The sequence below is a fragment of the Ipomoea nil genome, unplaced genomic scaffold (assembly GCF_001879475.1).
Source record: "Ipomoea nil cultivar Tokyo-kokei standard unplaced genomic scaffold, Asagao_1.1 scaffold1525, whole genome shotgun sequence".
Lineage (NCBI taxonomy): Eukaryota > Viridiplantae > Streptophyta > Magnoliopsida > Solanales > Convolvulaceae > Ipomoea > Ipomoea nil.
Window position 1 is genome coordinate 120,534 of NW_017617953.1, and position 8,801 is coordinate 129,334.

The 8,801-nt window shown below is 30.6% G+C and overlaps 2 non-coding genes across 2 annotated transcripts; both read left to right on the forward strand.

The window, feature by feature from the left end:
• Positions 1 to 783: 783 nt before the first annotated feature.
• Positions 784 to 865, forward strand: TRNAS-GCU. The gene has a single exon. It is a non-coding gene; the product is annotated as a tRNA-Ser (tRNA).
• Positions 866 to 4,142: 3,277 nt separating this feature from the next.
• On the forward strand, positions 4,143 to 4,224 carry TRNAR-CCU. Its single transcript has one exon. It is a non-coding gene; the product is annotated as a tRNA-Arg (tRNA).
• The last annotated feature ends 4,577 nt before the right edge of the window (positions 4,225 to 8,801 follow it).

Sequence of the window (8,801 nt, forward strand, 5' to 3'; positions counted from 1 at the left end):
TCTCAGGCAACGATAGAAGTAAATTTTTAATTATTTGAAACAATGCAATTTTCTTTGGTTCATACAAAAACTATTTTGAAATAATGAAATTCGTTTTAAACTTTTAATTGTAGGATATGAACTCTTTAACCAGTAAATGATCTTGTGGTCTTTTTAGCGGCATGAAGTAGCTCTCCTATATAGGAGGTCATGGGATTGAGCCCCATTTGGGAAATATTGATTCTTTGCGATTTAGTAGGTTGATGAAGTAGTTATAAAAAAAATATTACATTGTAACAGAGTAATTTGTAGGTAAAAAAAACTAAAATGAAAAAATAATCCGTTTCGATTTTTCTACCATAAAAGAACACACAAGTTGTTTTACCCGAGTGGTTAGGGTGTGTGCCTGCTAAGTACATGCGTTTTCCCAACGAGAGTCCAAATCTCTCAAGCAACGATAAAAGTAAATTTTAAATTATTTGAAACAATGCAATTTTCTTTGGTTAATTCCAAAAAAAAAAAAAAAAAAAAAAATATTCTAACTATTTTAAAATATTGAAGTTCGTTTTAAACTTTTGATTGAAGTACATTAACTCTTTAACCAGTTAATGATATTGTGGACTTTTTAGTGGCATGAAGTGGCTCTCCTAAATAGGACGTCATGAGTTTGAGAGTCTTTGTGATTCAGTAGGTTGAGAAAGTACTTAAAAACAAATATTACATTGTATCAAAGTAAGTTGTAGGAAAAAATCTCTTAAAAAGATAGTAATCCGTTTTTTTCATATACAATAAAATAACACACATGTTTCTTTGGCCGAGTGGTTAAGGCGTGTGCCTGCTAAGTACATGGGGTTTCCCCGCGAGAGTTTGAATCTCTCAGGAAACGATAGAAGTAAATTTTTTAATTATTTGAAACACTGCAATTTTCTTTGGTTAATACAAAAACTATTTTGAAATAATGAAATTCGTTTTAAATTTTTAATTCTAGGATATGAACTTTTTAACCAGTAAATGATCTTGTGGTCTTTTTAGCGGCATGAAGTAGTTCTCCTATATAGGAGGTCATGGGATTGAGCCCCATTTGGGAAATATTGATTCTTTGTGATTTAGTAGGTTGAGTAAGTAGTTATAAACAAATATTACATTGAAACAGAGTAATTTGTAGAAAAAAAAAACTAAAAAAAAAAATAATGATCCGTTTCGATTTTTCTACCATAAAAGAACACACAAGTTTTTTTAGCCGAGTGGTTAGGGCGTGTGCCTGCTAAGTACATGCGTTTTCCCAACGGTAGTCCAAATCTCTCAAGCAACGATAAAAGTAAATTTTAAATTATTTGAAAAGTGCAATTTTCTTTGGTTAATTCCAAAAAATAAAAAATAAAATCTTGTAAATATTTTAAAATATTGAAGTTCGTTTTAAACTTTTTATTGAAGTACATTAACTCTTTAACCAGTAAATGATCTTGTGGACTTTATAGTGGCATGTAGTGGCTCTCCTAAATAGGACATAATGAGTTTGAGAGTCTTTGTGATTCAGTAGGTTGAAAAAGTACTTAAAAACAAATATTACATTGTATCAAAATAAGTTGTTGGAAAAAATCTCTAAAAAAGATAATAATCCATTTTTTTCATATACAATACAAAAACACACAAGTTGCTTTGGTCGAGTGGTTTAAGCTTGTGCCTGCTTAGTACATGGTGTTACCCCGCGAGAGTTCGAATTTCTCAGGCAACGATATAAGTAGATTTTTAATTATTTGAAACAATGCAATTTTCTTTGGTTAATACAAAAACTATTTTGAAATAATGAAATTCGTTTTAAACTTTTAATTGTAGGATATGAACTCTTTAACCAGTAAATGATCTTGTGGTCTTTTTAGCGGCAGGAAGTAGCTCTCCTATATAGGAGGTCATGGGATTGAGCCCCATTTGGGAAATATTGATTCTTTGTGATTTAGTAGGTTAATGAAGTAGTTATAAACAAATATTACATTGTAACAGAGTAATTTGAAGAAAAAAACTAAAATAAAAATATTAATGCGTTTCAATTTTTCTACCATAAAAGAACACACAAGTTGTTTTAGCTGAGTGGTTAGGGCGTGTGCCTGTTAAGTAAATGCGTTTTCCCAACGAGAGTCCAAATCTCTCAAGCAACGATAAAAGTAAATTTTAAATTATTAGAAACAATGCAATTTTCTTTGGTTAATTCCAAAAAAAAAAAATTTAAAAATATTGTAACTATTTTAAAATATTGAAGTTCGTTTTAAACTTTTGATTGAAGTACATTAATTCTTTAACCAGTAAATGATCTTGTGGACTTTTTAGTGGCATGAAGTGGCTCTCCTAAATAGGACGTCATGAGTTTGAGAGTCTTTGTGATTCAGTAGGTTGAGAAAGTACTTAAAGACAAATATTACATTGTATCAAAGATAATAATCCATTTTTTTCATATACAATACAAAAACACACAAGTTGCTTTGGCTGAGTGGTTTAGGCGTGTGCCTGCTTAGTACATGGTGTTACCCCGCGAGAGTTCGAATTTCTCAGGCAACGATATAAGTAGATTTGTAATTATTTGAAACAATGCAATTTTCTTTGGTTAATACAAAAACTATTTTGAAATAATGAAATTCGTTTTAAACTTTTAATTGTAGGATATGAACTCTTTAACCAGTAAATGATCTTGTGGTCTTTTTAGCGGCATGAAGTAGCTCTCCTATATAGGAGGTCGTGGGATTGAGCCCCATTTGGGAAATATTGATTCTTTGTGATTTAGTAGGTTGATGAAGTAGTTATAAACAAATATTACATTGTAACAGAGTAATTTGTAGAAAAAAAATCTAAAATAAAAATAATAATGCGTTTCAATTTTTCTACCAATAAAGAACACACAAAGTCATTTAGCCGAGTGGTTAGGGCGTGTGCCTGCTAAGTACATGTGTTTTCCCAACGAGAGTCCAAATCTCTCAAGCAACGATAAAAGTAAATTTTAAATTATTAGAAACAATGTAATTTTCTTTGGTTAATTCCAAAAAAAAAAAAAAAATATTGTAACTATTTTAAAATATTGAAGTTCGTTTTAAACTTTTGATTGAAGTACATTAATTCTTTAACCAGTTAATGATCTTGTGGACTTTTTAGTGGCATGAAGTGGCTCTCCTAAATAGGACGTCATGAGTTTGAGAGTCTTTGTGATTCAGTAGGTTGAGAAAGTACTTAAAAACAAATATTACATTGTATCAAAGTAAGTTGTTGCAAAAAATCTCTAAAAAAGATAATAATCCGTTTTTTTCATATACAGTACAAAAACAGACAAGTTGCTTTGGTCGAGTGGTTAAGGCGTGTGCCTGCTTAGTACATGGTGTTTCCCCGCGAGAGTTTGAATCTCTCAGGCAACGATAGAAGTAAATTTTTAATTATTTCAAACAATGCAATTTTCTTTGGTTAATACAAAAACTATTTGAAATAATGAAATTCGTTTTAATCTTTTAATTGTAGGATATGAACTCTTTAACCAGTAAATGATCTTGTGGTCTTTTTAGCGGCATGAAGTAGCTCTCCTATATAGGAGGTCATGGGATTGAGCCCCATTGAAATATTGATTCTTTGCGATTTAGTAGGTTGATGAAGTAGTTATAAAAAAAATATTACATTGTAACAGAGTAATTTGTAGGTAAAAAAAACTAAAATGAAAAAATAATCCGTTTCGATTTTTCTACCATAAAAGAACACACAAGTTGTTTTACCCGAGTGGTTAGGGTGTGTGCCTGCTAAGTACATGCGTTTTCCCAACGAGAGTCCAAATCTCTCAAGCAACGATAAAAGTAAATTTTAAATTATTTGAAACAATGCAATTTTCTTTGGTTAATTCCAAAAATAAAAAATAAAAAAAAATATTGTAACTATTTTAAAATATTGAAGTTCGTTTTAAACTTTTGATTGAAGTACATTAACTCTTTAACCAGTTAATGATATTGTGGACTTTTTAGTGGCATGAAGTGGCTCTCCTAAATAGGACGTCATGAGTTTGAGAGTCTTTGTGATTCAGTAGGTTGAGAAAGTACTTAAAAACAAATATTACATTGTATCAAAGTAAGTTGTAGGAAAAATCTCTTAAAAAGATAGTAATCCGTTTTTTTCATATACAATAAAATAACACACATGTTTCTTTGGCCGAGTGGTTAAGGCGTGTGCCACCTAAGTACATGGGGTTTCCCCGCGAGAGTTTGAATCTCTCAGGCAACGATAGAAGTAAATTTTTTAATTTATTTGAAACAATGCAATTTTCTTTGGTTAATACAAAAACTATTCTGAAATAATGAAATTCGTTTTAAATTTTTAATTGTAGGATATGAACTTTTTAACCAGTAAATGATCTTGTGGTCTTTTTAGCGGCATGAAGTAGTTCTCCTATATAGGAGGTCATGGGATTGAGCCCCATTTGGGAAATATTGATTCTTTGTGATTTAGTAGGTTGAGTAAGTAGTTATAAACAAATATTACATTGAAACAGAGTAATTTGTAGAAAAAAAAAACTAAAAAAAAAAATAATGATCCGTTTCGATTTTTCTACCATAAAAGAACACACAAGTTTTTTTAGCCGAGTGGATAGGGCATGTGCCTGCTAAGTACATGCGTTTTCCCAACGGTAGTCCAAATCTCTCAAGCAACGATAAAAGTAAATTTTAAATTATTTGAAAAGTGCAATTTTCTTTGGTTAATTCCAAAAAATAAAAAATAAAATCTTGTAAATATTTTAGAATATTGAAGTTCGTTTTAAACTTTTTATTGAAGTACATTAACTCTTTAACCAGTAAATGATCTTGTGGACTTTATAGTGGCATGTAGTGGCTCTCCTAAATAGGACATAATGAGTTTGAGAGTCTTTGTGATTCAGTAGGTTGAAAAAGTACTTAAAAACAAATATTACATTGTATCAAAGTAAGTTGTTGGAAAAAATCTCTAAAAAAGATAATAATCCATTTTTTGCATATACAATACAAAAACACACAAGTTGCTTTGGCCGAGTGGTTTAGGCTTGTGCCTCCTTAGTATATGGTGTTACCCCGCGAGAGTTCGAATTTCTCAGGCAACGATATAAGTTGATTTTTAATTATTTGAAACAATGCAATTTTCTTTGGTTAATACAAAAACTATTTTGAAATAATGAAATTCGTTTTAAACTTTTAATTGTAGGATATGAACTCTTTAACCAGTAAATGATCTTGTGGTCTTTTTAGCGGCAGGAAGTAGCTCTCCTATATAGGAGGTCATGGGATTGAGCCCCATTTGGGAAATATTGATTCTTTGTGATTTAGTAGGTTAATGAAGTAGTTATAAACAAATATTACATTGTAACAGAGTAATTTGAAGAAAAAAACTAAAATAAAAATAATAATGCGTTTCAATTTTTCTACCATAAAAGAACACACAAGTTGTTTTAGGTTGAGTGGTCAGGGCGTGTGCCTGTTAAGTACATGCGTTTTCCCAACGAGAGTCCAAATCTCTCAAGCAACGATAAAAGTAAATTTTAAATTATTAGAAACAATGCAATTTTCTTTGGTTAATTCCAAAAAAAAAAAAAATTTAAAAATATTGTAACTATTTTAAAATATTGAAGTTCGTTTTAAACTTTTGATTGAAGTACATTAATTCTTTAACCAGTTAATGATCTTGTGGACTTTTTAGTGGCATGAAGTGGCTCTCCTAAATAGGACGTCATGAGTTTGAGGAGTCTTTGTGATTCAGTAGGTTGAGAAAGTACTTAAAGACAAATATTACATTGTATCAAAGATAAATAATCCATTTTTTTCATATACAATACAAAAACACACAAGTTGCTTTGGCTGAGTGGTTTAGGCGTGTGCCTGCTTAGTACATGGTGTTACCCCGCGAGAGTTCGAATTTCTCAGGCAACGATATAAGTAGATTTTTAATTATTTGAAACAATGCAATTTTCTTTGGTTAATAACAAAAACTATTTTGAAATAATGAAATATGTTTTAAAATTTTAATTGTAGGATATGAACTCTTTAACCAGTAAATGATCTTGTGGTCTTTTAGCGGCATGAAGTAGCTCTCCTATATAGGAGGTCGTGGGATTAAGCCCCATTTGGGAAATATTGATTCTTTGTGATTTAGTAGGTTGATGAAGTAGTTATAAACAAATATTACATTGTAACAGAGTAATTTGTAGAAAAAAAAATCTAAAATAAAAATAATAATGCGTTTCAATTTTTCTACCAATAAAGAACACACAAAGTCATTTAGCCGAGTGGTTTAGGGCGTGTGCCTGCTAAGTACATGTGTTTTCCCAACGAAGAGTCCAAATCTCTCAAGCAACGATAAAAGTAAATTTTAAATTATTAGAAACAATGCAATTTTCTTTGGTTAATTCCAAAAAATAAAAAAAAATATTGTAACTATTTTAAAATATTGAAGTTCGTTTAAACTTTTGATTGAAGTACATTAATTCTTTAACCAGTTAATGATCTTGTGGACTTTTTAGTGGCATGAAGTGGCTCTCCTAAATAGGACGTCATGAGTTTGAGAGTCTTTGTGATTCAGTAGGTTGAGAAAGTACTTAAAGACAAATATTACATTGTATCAAAGATAATAATCCATTTTTTTCATATACAATACAAAAACACACAAGTTGCTTTGGCTGAGTGGTTTAGGCGTGTGCCTGCTTAGTACATGGTGTTACCCCGCGAGAGTTCGAATTTCTCAGGCAACGATATAAGTAGATTTTTAATTATTTGAAACAATGCAATTTTCTTTGGTTAATACAAAAACTATTTTGAAATAATGAAATATGTTTTAAACTTTTAATTGTAGGATATGAACTCTTTAACCAGTAAATGATCTTGTGGTCTTTTTAGCGGCATGAAGTAGCTCTCCTATATAGGAGGTCGTGGGATTGAGCCCCATTTGGGAAATATTGATTCTTTGTGATTTAGTAGGTTGATGAAGTAGTTATAAACAAATATTACATTGTAACAGAGTAATTTGTAGAAAAAAAATCTAAAATAAAAATAATAATGCGTTTCAATTTTTCTACCAATAAAGAACACAGAAAGTCATTTAGCCGAGTGGTTAGGGCGTGTGCCTGCTAAGTACATGTGTTTTCCCAACGAGAGTCCAAATCTCTCAAGCAACGATAAAAGTAAATTTTAAATTATTAGAAACAATGCAATTTTCTTTGGTTAATTCCAAAAAATAAAAAAAATATTGTAACTATTTTAAAATATTGAAGTTCGTTTTAAACTTTTGATTGAAGTACATTAATTCTTTAACCAGTTAATGATCTTGTGGACTTTTTAGTGGCATGAAGTGGCTCTCCTAAATAGGACGTCATGAGTTTGAGAGTCTTTGTGATTCAGTAGGTTGAGAAAGTACTTAAAGACAAATATTACATTGTATCAAAGATAATAATCCATTTTTTTCATATACAATACAAAAACACACAAGTTGCTTTGGCTGAGTGGTCTAGGCGTGTGCCTGCTTAGTACATGGTGTTACCCCGCGAGAGTTCGAATTTCTCAGGCAACGATATAAGTAGATTTTTAATTATTTGAAACAATGCAATTTTCTTTGGTTAATACAAAAACTATTTTGAAATAATGAAATATGTTTTAAACTTTTAATTGTAGGATATGAACTCTTTAACCAGTAAATGATCTTGTGGTCTTTTTAGCGGCATGAAGTAGCTCTCCTATATAGGAGGTCGTGGGATTGAGCCCCATTTGGGAAATATTGATTCTTTGTGATTTAGTAGGTTGATGAAGTAGTTATAAACAAATATTACATTGTAACAGAGTAATTTGTAGAAAAAAAATCTAAAATAAAAATAATAATGCGTTTCAATTTTTCTACCAATAAAGAACACACAAGTCATTTAGCCGAGTGGTTAGGGCGTGTGCCTGCTAAGTACATGTGTTTTCCCAACGAGAGTCCAAATCTCTCAAGCGATAAAAGTAAATTTTAAATTATTAGAAACAATGCAATTTTCTTTGGTTAATTCCAAAAAATAAAAAAAATATTGTAACTATTTTAAAATATTGAAGTTCGTTTTAAACTTTTGATTGAAGTACATTAATTCTTTAACCAGTTAATGATCTTGTGGACTTTTTAGTGGCATGAAGTGGCTCTCCTAAATAGGACGTCATGAGTTTGAGAGTCTTTGTGATTCAGTAGGTTGAGAAAGTACTTAAAGACAAATATTACATTGTATCAAATATAATAATCCATTTTTTTTCATATACAATACAAAAACACACAAGTTGCTTTGGCTGAGTGTTTAGGCGTGTGCCTGCTTAGTACATGGTGTTACCCCGCGAGAGTTCGAATTTTCTCAGGCAACGATATAATTAGATTTTTAATTATTTGAAACAATGCAATTTTCTTTGGTTAATACAAAAACTATTTTGAAATAATGAAATTCGTTTTAAACTTTTAATTGTAGGATATGAACTCTTTAACGTAAATGATCTTGTGGTCTTTTTAGCGGCATGAAGTAGCTCTCCTATATAGGAGGTCGTGGGATTGAGCCCCATTTGGGAAATATTGATTCTTTGTGATTTAGTAGGTTGATGAAGTAGTTATAAACAAATATTACATTGTAACGAGTAATTTGTAGAAAAAAAAATCTAAAATAAAAATAATAATGCGTTTCAATTTTTCTACCAATAAAGAACACACAAAGTCATTTAGCCGAGTGGTTAGGGCGTGTGCCTGCTAAGTACATGTGTTTTCCCAACGAGAGTCCAAATCTCTCAAGCAACGATAAAAGTAAATTTAAATTATTAGAAACAATGCAATTT